We start from the raw sequence: 12,422 nt of genomic DNA on the forward strand, positions 1-12,422 counted from the left end.
TATGAGTAGAATGCGCTTGACTTGAACTATATGTGACGTAAATTTCATTGAAAAATTCCATTCCATTAATGAGATATGATTGAGAATGTGTTTTCATATAATGACGTCATAGTGACGTCACGGTCGACTGATCACTATGATTTTATAAAATTTGTCGTCTTTGGGACATGATACATGTATGGTATGAGTTTGAAGTTGACACTCTGACTACTTTCTGAGTACGTAGATACACAACTTTTGTCCAGAAATAAAGAAAGAAGAAGAAGAAGAACAAAGAATCCGTACAGATACAGAAGGTGATCCGAGAGGATACTCGGATCACCTAACTAGACTCGGAATTTGTCAAGACTGACAAATTAGGTGATCCGATTTTTTTTTTTTTAATCAATGATTCGAGTCCTGATCGCAATAGGCATGACCATATAGGTTTCATCTGTGTTTAGAGACATTGGCAGTGTGATATTTGGATTCTCATTGTATGATTTAGAAAAGAGAGTCAGGTCTGCCATCTTTGGTACCAAATTCGGTATACACTATAACGAAGATACAGAATGAAGTATATTTGACCATTGACCCAACTTTGCACAGCCAAGATGGCATCTGAGCAAAAAGTGGTTATTTTGCGAAATGATTCTTGTAACATGGTCTTTGCGTGTGCAAAATATGGACAAGATAGGACATGTATTCACCAAGATACAGGTTGAAACATTTATGACCTTTGACCCTAATTTACATACCCAAGATGGTGTCTAATCAAGTAGTTGTTATTTTATGAGATAATGTACGTGACATGAACTAAACATGTGCAAAATATGGTGGTGATAGGGTATGTTTTTCTTGAGTTATTGCAAAGAAAGTTGCAGAAAGGAAGAAATATTTCAATACATCGAAGATAAGCTTTAATTTCAACCAAATTTTTGGACGTGATGCCGACTCCGTATGAAAAAACGAAGGGCACACTTACGATAGCCCACAGTCTCAGCTACAACATACTAAAATATGGGAGAAATTCACCGAAGCATAAGTGAGCTAGTGCTCGATAAAGACAGTCATGTCAGTTTTCATTTCCAGAAAAACTGCACTCCCATAGAGATAACACGTAAACTGGTCAAATTTGACAATGTTACTTTCAATCCCTTTTTACGAGGTGATGCCGTCATCCAATCAAAATGTTGTTATTTTATGAATGAAAGAACATTTAATAAGCTACAATGTATTGAAATTTGTGTGAAAATCAACAAAAGAATAAGTGAGATATGCTTGAGTGAACTTGAAATTTGATGACGTCATTTTGAAAATTTACTTTTTTTACTTTATTAAGAAATTCGATATCTTGTAATCAGTTTTTCAGCATTGCCAACCCATGAAATGACATGTTCAACTCATCAGCTTTCAAAATATGTCAAAAAAATGGGGGGTCACCGTTCATCCTGACGAGTAAAATCGGATTGAAAATTGGCGGTTTTTTGGCATAGTTGCACTGTATATCGCCATTGACGCGCGCGCGGAATTTCAACTTTGACGGGCCCGTATGACGTCATATTGAGTCGGATTGACTTGAAACTTGGTAGAAATATTCCTTGACATTTCAGGCATCCGATAAGTGTGAAAAAGCGGGGAATTTCTATTACATATGAGCTGTGCGTGCGTATATGTGCGCGCGCGTACGCGTCCGTCCAATTTTTTCAATTTTTCAAAAAATGCTCCAAATGGTCTGAAACGTGTGCAAAAAAATTTTGAGCTCGATCTGAGCATACAAATATTTCAACGCGCGCGTACGCGCGCGTTTTAAGATAAATATGAATTCTGAGAATATGAGTAAAATGCGCATAAATTGAAATGTATTTGACGTAAATTTCATTGCAAAATTCTATTCCATTAATGAGATATGAATGAAAATGTGTTTTCATATAATGACGTCATAGTGACGTCACGGTCGACTGATCACTATGCTTTTATAAAATTTGTCGTCTTTGGGACATGATACATGTATGGTATAAATTTGAAATTGATAGGAAGAGCACTTTCTGAGCTAATCGATACACAACTTTTGAGGAGAAATAAAGAAGAAGAAAAAGAAGAAGAACACCCAAAGAATCCGTACAGATACAGAAGGTGATCCGAGAGGATACTCGGATCACCTAACTAGACTTGGAATTTGTCAAGACTGACAAATTAGGTGATCCGATCTCTTCGGAAATCAATGATTTTAGTCCCGATCCCAATAGGTATGACCAAACAGGTTTCATCTGTGTTAATAAGGACATTGACCGTGTGATGTTTAGATTCTCATTTAGAAAAGGGAGTCAGACCTGCCATCTATGGTACACAATTCCGTATACACTAAGATACAGAATGAAGTATATTTGATCTTTGACCCCACTTTGCACAGACAAGATGGCATCTGAGCAAAACGTGGTTAATTTGTGAAATGATCCCTGTAATATGGTCTTTACGTGTGCAAAATATGGGAAAGATAGGACATGTATTCACCAAGATACAGGATAAAACATTTATGAGCTTTGACCCTAATTTATATACCCAAGATGGCGTCTAATCAAGTAGTTGTTATTTTATGAAATAATGTATGTGACATGATCTAAACATGTGCAAAATATGGGGGTGATTGGGTCTGTTTTTCTTGAGTTATTGCAAAGAAAGTAGCAGAAAGAAAGAAATATCTCAATACATCGAAGATAAGCTTTAATTTCAACCAAGTTTTTTGACGTGATCCCAAAACCGTATGAAGAAACAAAGGGCACACTGACGATAGCGCAAAGTCTCAGCTACAACATACTAAAATCTGGGAGAAATTCACCAAAGGGTAAGTGAGCTAGTGCTCGATAAAGACAGTCATGTCAATTTCCATTTCCAGAAAAACTGCACTCCCATAGAGATAACACGTAAACTGGTCAGATTTGACAACGTTACACTGAATTCATTTTTACGATGTGATGCCGTCACCTAATCAAAATTTTGTAAATATAATTTGGAAAGAGCATTTATTAAGCTACAACATACTGAAATTTGAGTCAAAATTGGCAAAGGATTAGTGAAATACGCTCGAGTGACCTTGAAATTTGATGACGTCATTTTGAAAATTAACTCTCTTTATTTTATCAAGAAATTTGATATCTTTTAATCATTTTTTCAGCATCGCCACCCCGTGAAATGACATGTACACCTCATCAGCTTTCAGAATATGTAAAGAAAATGGGGGGTCACCGTCCATCCTGACGAGTAAAATCGGATTTAAAATTGGCGGTTTTTTGGCGTAGTTGCACTGTATATCGCCATTGATGCGCGCGCGGGATTTCAACTTTGACGGGCCCGTATGACGTCATATTGAGTCGGATTGACTTGAAACTTGGTAGAAATATTTCTTGACATTTCAGACATCCGACCCAAGTGAAAAAACGGGAAATTTCTATTGCATATGAGCTGTGCATGCGTATATGTGCGCGCGCGTACGCGTCCGTCCAATTTTTTCAATTTTTCAATAAATGCCCCAATTGGTCTGAAACGTATGTAAAAAAAATTTTGAGCTCGATTGGAGCATACAAATATTTCAACGCGCGCGTACGTGCGCGTCTTAAGCGTTAATATGAATTTTGAGAATATGAGTAGAATGCGCTTGACTTGAAATATATGTGACGTGAATTTCATTGAAAAATTCCATTCCATTAATGAGATATGAATGAGAATGTGTTTTCATATAATGACGTCATAGTAACGTCACGGTTGACTGATCACTATGATTTTATTAGATCTGTCGTCTTTGGGACATGATACATATATAGTATAATTTTGACATTGATAGGATGACGACTTTCTGAGCTAACCTCTACACAACATTTGAGGAGAAAGAACTTTTTTGTGACAACGGGAAGTTTAACACTAGACTCGGAATTTGTCAAGACTGACAAATTAGGTGATCCGATTTTTTTTTTTTAATCAATGATTCGAGTCCTGATCGCAATAGGCATGACCATATAGGTTTCATCTGTGTTTAGAGACATTGGCCGTGTGATATTTGGATTCTCATTTACAAAAGAGAGTCAGGTCTACCATCTTTGGTACCAAATTCGGTATAAACCAGGGAGGTACCTCCCTGGTATAAACTATAACGAAGATACAGAATGAAGTACATTTGACCATTGACCCAACTTTGCACAGCCAAGATGGCATCTGAGCAAAAAGTGGTTATTTTGTGAAATGATTCTTGTAACATGGTCTTTGCGTGTGCAAAATATTGGAAAGATAGGACATGTATTCACCAAGATACAGGTTGAAACATTTATGACCTTTGACCCTAATTTACATACCCAAGATGGTGTCTGATCAAGTAGTTGTTATTTTATGAAATAATGTACGTGACATAAACTAAACATGTGCAAAATATGGGGGTGATAGGGGCTGTTTTTCTAGAGTTATTGCAAAGAAAGTTGCAGAAAGAAAGAAATATCTCAATACATCGAAGATAAGTTTGATTTCAACCAAGTTTTTTGACGTGATCTCGGCGTCGTATGAAAAGATGGAGCGAATACCGACGATAGCCCAAAGTCTCAGCTACAACATATTAAAATCTGGGAGAAATTCACCGAGGAGTAAGTGAGCTAGTGCTCGATAAAGACCGTCATGTCAATTTTCATTTCCAGAAAAATTCCCTCCCATAGAGATAACACGTAAACTGGTTAAATTTGACAAGGTTACATTATATCCATTTTCACGAGGTGAAGACATCATCCGATTAAAATTTTGATGAACAAAACTTAAAGAGTATTAAATTGGCTACAACATACTAAAATCTGGAAGAAATTCACCGAAGGGTAAGTGAGCTAGTCGTCGATAAAGACAATCATGTCAATTTTCACATCTAGAAAAATTCCCTCCCATACAGATAACACGTCATAACGAAGATACAGGAAGAAGTACATATGACCTTTGACCCCACTTTGCACAGCCAAGATGGCATCTGAGCAAAAAGTGGTTATTTTGTGAAATGATCCTTGTAACATGGTCTTTACGTGTGCAAAATATGGTAAAGATAGGACATGTATTCACCAAGATACAGGATGAAACATTTATGACCTTTGACCCTAATTTACATACCCAAGATGGTGTCCGATCAAGAAGTTGTTATTTTATGAAATAATGTACGTGACATGAACTAAACATGTGCAAAATATGGGATTGATAACCATTGTTGTTCTTCATCTATTGCACAGAATGTAGTAGAAAGAAAGAAAAATAAAGAAAAAATTATGTTATTTTATAGAAATTTGAAGGAGAAGCATTAAAAAATCAGAAAAAGATAAAGTTAGGAAGGGAGATTAAGACTAAATAAAGAAAAAGAAGAAAAAAGAGTTTGGAAAAAAAAATAAAAAAATATTGGCAAGGGTGAGGCTCGAACCAGGGACCTTAGGATTACGAGTCGGATGCGCTATGCAATGACCTATTTCATGCTCCATAGGCCCTGTGTATTAAGCAAAATGACGCTGCATCGAAGCCACGTGCCATTTTCAACCAAGTTTTTCGACGTGATGCCGGCCTCGTATGAAAAAATGGAGGGCACACTTACGATAGACCAAAGTCTCAGCTACAACATACTAAAATCTGGGAAAAATTCACTGAAGCATAAGTGAGCTAATGCTCGAAAAAGATAGTCATGTCAATTTTCACTGCCAGAAAAACTGCTCTCCCATAGAGATAACACGTAAACTGGTCAAATTTGACAAGATTACTTTTAATCCATTTTTACGAGGTGATGCCGCCATCCAATCAAAATGTTGTTATTACATTAATGAAAGAACATTTAATAAGCTACAACATACTGAAATCTGAGTGAAAATTGGCAGAGGATAAGTGAGATACGCCCAAGTAAACTTGAAAATTGATGACGTCATTTTGAAAATTTACTTTTTTTACTTTATTAAGAAATTTGATATCTTTTAATCACTTTTTCAGTATCGCCAACCCATAAACTGACATGTACAACTCATTAGCTTTCAGAATATGTAAAGAAAATGGGGGGTCACCGTCCATCCTGACGAGTAAAATCGGATTTAAAATTGGCAGTTTTTGGGCATTGTTGTACTGTATATCGCCATTGACGCGCGCGCGGAATTTCAACTTTGACAGTCCCGTATGACGTCATATTGAGTCGGATTGACTTGAAACTTGCTAGAAATGTTCCTTGACTTTTCAGACATCCGATAAATGTAAAAAATCGGGAAATTTCTGTTGCATATGAGCTGTACGTGCGTATATGTGCGCGCGCGTACGCGTCCGTCCAATTTTTTCAATTTTTCAAAAAATGCTGCAAATGGTCTGAAACGTGTGCAAAAAAAATTTGAGCTCGATTTGAGCATACAAATATTTCAACGCGCGCGTACGCGCACGTTTTAAGAGAAAATATGAATTTTGAGAATATGAGTAGAATGCGCATAACTTGAAATATATGTGACGTAAATTTCATTGAAAAACTCTATTCCATTAGTGAGATATGATTGAGAATGTGTTTTCATATAATGACGTCACAGTGACGTCACGGTCGACTGATCACTATTATACATTAGATCTGTCGTCTTTGGGACATGATACATATATGGTATAATTTTGAAATTGATAGGAAGAGGACTTTCTGAGCTAACCTCTACACAAATTTTGTCCAGAAATAAAGAAGAAGAAGAACCAACAAAGAATCCGTACAGATACAGAAGGTGATCCGAGAGGATTCTCGGATCACCTAACTAGACCCGGAATTTGTCAAGACTGACAAATTAGGTGATCCGATCTTTTGAAAATCAATGGTTTGAGTTTTGATCCCAATATAGGCATGACTATACAGGTTTCATCTGTGTTTAGGGATATTGGTTGTGTGATGTTTGGATACTGATTTTGAAAAGGGAGTCAGGTCTACCATCTATGGTACCAAATTCCGTTCACACTATAACGAGGATACAGAATGAAGTATATTTGATCATTGAGCCCACTTTGCACAGCCAAGATGGCATCTGAACAAAAAGTGATTACATTGTGAAATGATCGATGTGACATGGTCTTTGCGTGTGCAGCATATGGGAGAGATGGGACATGTATTGACTAAAATACAGGATGAAACATTTATGATCTTTGACCCTTATTTACATGTCAAGACGGTGTCTGATCAGAGTAGTTGTTATTTTATGAAATAATGTACGTACCATGAACTAAACATGTGCAAAATATGGGGGTGATAGGGGCTATTCTTCTTGAGTTATTGCAAAGAAAATTGGAGAAAGAAAGAAATATTAATTAAATTTAATTTAATTTTAACCACGTTTTTGGACGTGATCCCGACACCGTATGAAAAACAAAGGGAACACGTACGATAGCGCAAAGTCTCAGCTACAACATATTAAAATCTGGGAGAAATCCACCGAAGGGTAAGTGAGCTAGTACTCTTTTCGAAAATCAATGATTTGAGTCCTGATCCCAATAGGCATGACCGTAAAGGTTTCATCTGTGGTTATGGACATTGGCCATGTGATATTTGGATTCTCATTCAGAAAAGAGAGTCAGGTCTGCCATCTTTGGTACCAAAGTCGGTATACACTATAACGAAGATACATAATGAAGTATATTTGACCATTGACCCCACTTTGCACAGCTAAAATGGCATCTAAAAAAAAAAAAACTGGTTATTTTGTGAAATGATCTTGGTAACGTGGTCTTTGTGTGTGCGAAATATTGGAAAGATAGGAGATGTATTCACCAAGATACAGGATAATAAATTTATGACCTTTGACCCTAATTTACCTACCCAAGATGGTGTTCGATCAAGTAGTTGTGACCTTATAAAATAATGTACGTCACATGAACTAAACATGTTCAAAATATGGGGGTACTAGGGAATGTCTTTCATGTGTTATTGCAAAGAAATGTGCAAAAAGAAAGAAATATGAAAATACATCGAAGCTAAGCTTTAATTTAAGCGAAGTTTTTCGACGTGATTTCGACGTCGTATGAAAAAAAAAACGGAGGACACATTACCGATAGCGCAAAGTCTCAGCTAACACATTAAAATCTGGGAGAAATTCACCGTAGGATAAGTTAGATAGTGCTCGATAAAGACAGTCATGTTGATTTTCATTTCAAGAAAAACTGCACTCCTTTAGAGATAACTCGCAAATGGATCAAATTTGACGAGGTTACCTTCAATCTATTTTTACGAGGTGAAGACTTCCTCCAGCGAAATTTTGGATTGATTAAAACTGATAGAGTATTAAATAAGCTACAGCATACTGAAATCTGGGTGAAAATTGACTAAGGATAAGTGAGATACGCTCGAGTAAACTTGAAATTTGATGACGTCATTTTGAAAATTGACTTGTTTTGATTTATTAAGAAATTTGATATCTTTTCATCATTTTTCCAGCATTGCCAACCCATGAAATGACATGTACAACTCATCAGCTTTCAGAATATGTAAAGAAAATGGGGGGTCACCGTCCATCCTGACGAGTAAAATCGGATTTAAAATTGGCAGTTTTTTGGCATTGTTGCACTGTATATCGCCATTGACGCGCGCGCGGAATTTCAACTTTGACGGACCCGTATGACGTCATTTTGAGTGGGATTGACTTGAAACTTGGTAGAAATATTCCTTGACATTTCAGACATCCGATCAAAGTGAAAAAACGGGAAATTTTCATTGCATATGAGCTGTGCGTACGTATATGTGCGCGCGCGTACGCGTCCGTCCGATTTTTTCAATTTTTCAAAAAATGCTCCAAATGGTCTGAAACGTGTGCAAAAAAATTTTGAGCTCGATTTGAGCATACAAATATTTCAACGCGCGCGTACGCGCACGTTTGAAGTATATAGATGAATTTTGAAAACATGAGTAGAATTACGTTGACTTGAACTATATGTGACGTAAATTTCATTGAAAAATTCCATTCCATAATTGAGATATAATTGAGAATGTGTTTTCATATATTGACGTCATAGTGACGTCACGGTCGACTGATCACTATGATTTTATAAAATTTGTCGTCTTTGGGACATGATACATATATGGTATGAGTTTGAAGTTGATACTCTGAGTACTTTCTGAGTACGTAGATACACAACTTTTGTCCAGAAATAAAGAAGAAGAACCAACAAAGAATCCGTACAGATACAGAAGGTGATCCGAGAGGATACTCGGATCACCTAACAAAGAATCCGTACAGATACAGAAGGTGATCCGAGAGGATACTCGGATCACCTAACTAGACTTGGAATTTGTCAACACTGACAAATTAGGTGATCCGATCTATTTGGAAATCAACGATTCAAATCCTGATCCCAATAGGCATGGCCATAAATGTTTCATCTGCGTTTAGGGGATATTTGCCGTGTGATGTTTGGATTCTCATTTAGAAAAGGGAGTCAGACCTGCCATCTTTGGTACCGAATTCCGTATACACTAACGAAGATACAGAATGAAGTATATTTGACCTTTGACCCCACTTTCCACAGCCAAGATGGTATCTGAGCAAAAAGTGGTGATTTTGTGAAATGATCCTTGTAACATGGTCTTTGCGTGTGCAAAATATGGGAAAGATAGGACATGTATTCACCAAGATACAGGATGAAACATTTATGACCTTTGACCCTAATTTACATACCCAAGATGGTGTCCGATCAAGTAGTTGTTATTTTATGAAATAATGTACGTGACATGAACTAAACATGTGCAAAATATGGGGGTGATAGGGGCTGTTTTTCTTGAGTTATTGCAAAGAAAGTTGCAGAAAGAAAGAAAATCTCAATACATCGAAGATAAGCTTTAATTTCAACCAAGTTTTTTAACGTGATCCCGACATTGTATGAAAAAACAATGTGTACAGTAATGATAGTGCAAAGTCTCAGCTACAACATATTAAAATCAGGGAGAAATTCACAGAAGCATAAGTGATCTAGTCCTCAAAAAAGAAAGTCATGTCAATTTTCATTTGCAGAAAAAACTGCACTCCCATAGAGATAACACGTCATAACAAAGATAGAGAAAGAAGTACATATGACATTTGACCCCACTTTGCACAGACAAGATGGCATCTGAGCAAAAAGTAGTTATTTTGTGAAATGATTCTTGTAACATGGTCTTTACGTGTGCAAAATATGGGAGAGATAGAACATGTATTCACCAAGATACAGGATGAAACATTTATGACCTTTGACCCTAATTTACATACCCAAGATGGTGTCCGATCAAGTAGTTGTTATTTTATGAAATAATGTACGTGACATGAACTAAACATGTGCAAAATATGGGGGTGATAGGGGCTGTTTTTCTTGAGTTATTGCAAAGAAAGTTGCAGAAAGAAAGAAAATCTCAATACATCGAAGATAAGCTTTAATTTCAACCAAGTTTTTTAACGTGATCCCGACATTGTATGAAAAAACAATGTGTACAGTAATGATAGTGCAAAGTCTCAGCTACAACATATTAAAATCAGGGAGAAATTCACAGAAGCATAAGTGATCTAGTCCTCGAAAAAGATAGTCATGTCAATTTTCATTTGCAGAAAAAACTGCACTCCCATAGAGATAACACGTCATAACAAAGATAGAGAAAGAAGTACATATGACATTTGACCCCACTTTGCACAGACAAGATGGCATCTCAGCAAAAAGTAGTTATTTTGTGAAATGATTCTTGTAACATGGTCTTTACGTGTGCAAAATATGGGAGAGATAGAACATGTATTCACCAAGATACAGGATGAAACATTTATGACCTTTGACCCTAATTTACATACCCAAGATGGTGTCCGATCAAGTAGTTGTTATTTTATGAAATAATGTACGTGACATGAACTAAACATGTGCAAAATATGGGGGTGATAGGGGCTGTTTTTCTTGAGTTATTGCAAAGAAAGTTGCAGAAAGAAAGAAAATCTCAATACATCGAAGATAAGCTTTAATTTCAACCAAGTTTTTTAACGTGATCCCGACATTGTATGAAAAAACAATGTGTACAGTAATGATAGTGCAAAGTCTCAGCTACAACATATTAAAATCAGGGAGAAATTCACAGAAGCATAAGTGATCTAGTCCTCGAAAAAGATAGTCATGTCAATTTTCATTTGCAGAAAAAACTGCACTCCCATAGAGATAAGACGTCATGACAAAGATAGAGAAAGAAGTACATATGACATTTGACCCCACTTTGCACAGACAAGATGGCATCTCAGCAAAAAGTAGTTATTTTGTGAAATGATTCTTGTAACATGGTCTTTACGTGTGCAAAATATGGGAGAGATAGAACATGTATTCACCAAGATACAGGATGAAACATTTATGACCTTTGACCCTAATTTACATACCCAAGATGGTGTCTGATCAAGAAGTTGTTATTTTATGAAATAATGTACATGACATGAACTAAACATGTGCAAAATTTTGGGGTGATAGGGGCTGTTTTTCTTGACTTATTGCAAAGAAAGTTGCAGAAAGAAAGAAACATCTCAATACATCGAAGATAAGCTTTAATTTCAACCAAGTTTTTTAATGTGATCCCGACATCGTATGAAAAAATGGAGGACACATATGCGATAGCCCAAAGTCTCAGCTACAACATATTAAAATCTGGGAGAAATTCATCGTAGTGTAAGTGAGCTAGTGCTCGATAAAGGTAGTCATGTCAATTTTCATTCCAAGAAAAACTGCACTCCCATAGAGATAACACGTAAACTGGTGAAATTTGACAACATTACTTTCAATCCGTTTTTACGAGGTGATAACGTCATCCAGTCAAAATTTTGTAATTACATTTTTAAAAGAACATTAAATAAGCTACAACATACTGAAATCTGGGAGAAAATTAACAAAGGATTAGTGAGATACGCTCGAGTGAACTTGAAATTTGATGACGTCATTTTGAAAATTTACTTTTTTTATTTTATTAAGAAATCTGATATCTTTTAGTCATTTTTTCAGCATCGCCAACCCATGAAATGACATGTACAACTCATCAGCTTTCAGAATATGTAAAGAAAATGGGGGGTCACCGTCCATCCTGACGAGTAAAATCGGATTTAAAATTGGCGGTTTTTTGGCATAGTTGCACTGTATATCGCCATTGACGCGCGCGCGGAATTTCAACTTTGACGGGCCTGTATGACGTCATATTGAGTCGGATTGACTTGAAACTTGGCAGAAATATTCCTTGACATTTCAGACATCCGATCAAAGTGAAAAAACGGGAAATTTTCATTGTATATGAGCTGTGCGTGCGTATATGTGCGCGCGCGTACGCGTCCGTCCGATTTTTTCAATTTTTCAAAAAATGCTCCAAATGGTCTGAAACGTATGCAAAAAAAATTTGAGCGCGATTGGAGCATACAAATATTTTAACGCGCGCGTACGCGCACGTTTTAACGATGCGATGA

The sequence above is a fragment of the Diadema setosum genome, chromosome 9 (genome assembly GCF_964275005.1).
Source record: "Diadema setosum chromosome 9, eeDiaSeto1, whole genome shotgun sequence".
Taxonomy (NCBI): domain Eukaryota; kingdom Metazoa; phylum Echinodermata; class Echinoidea; order Diadematoida; family Diadematidae; genus Diadema; species Diadema setosum.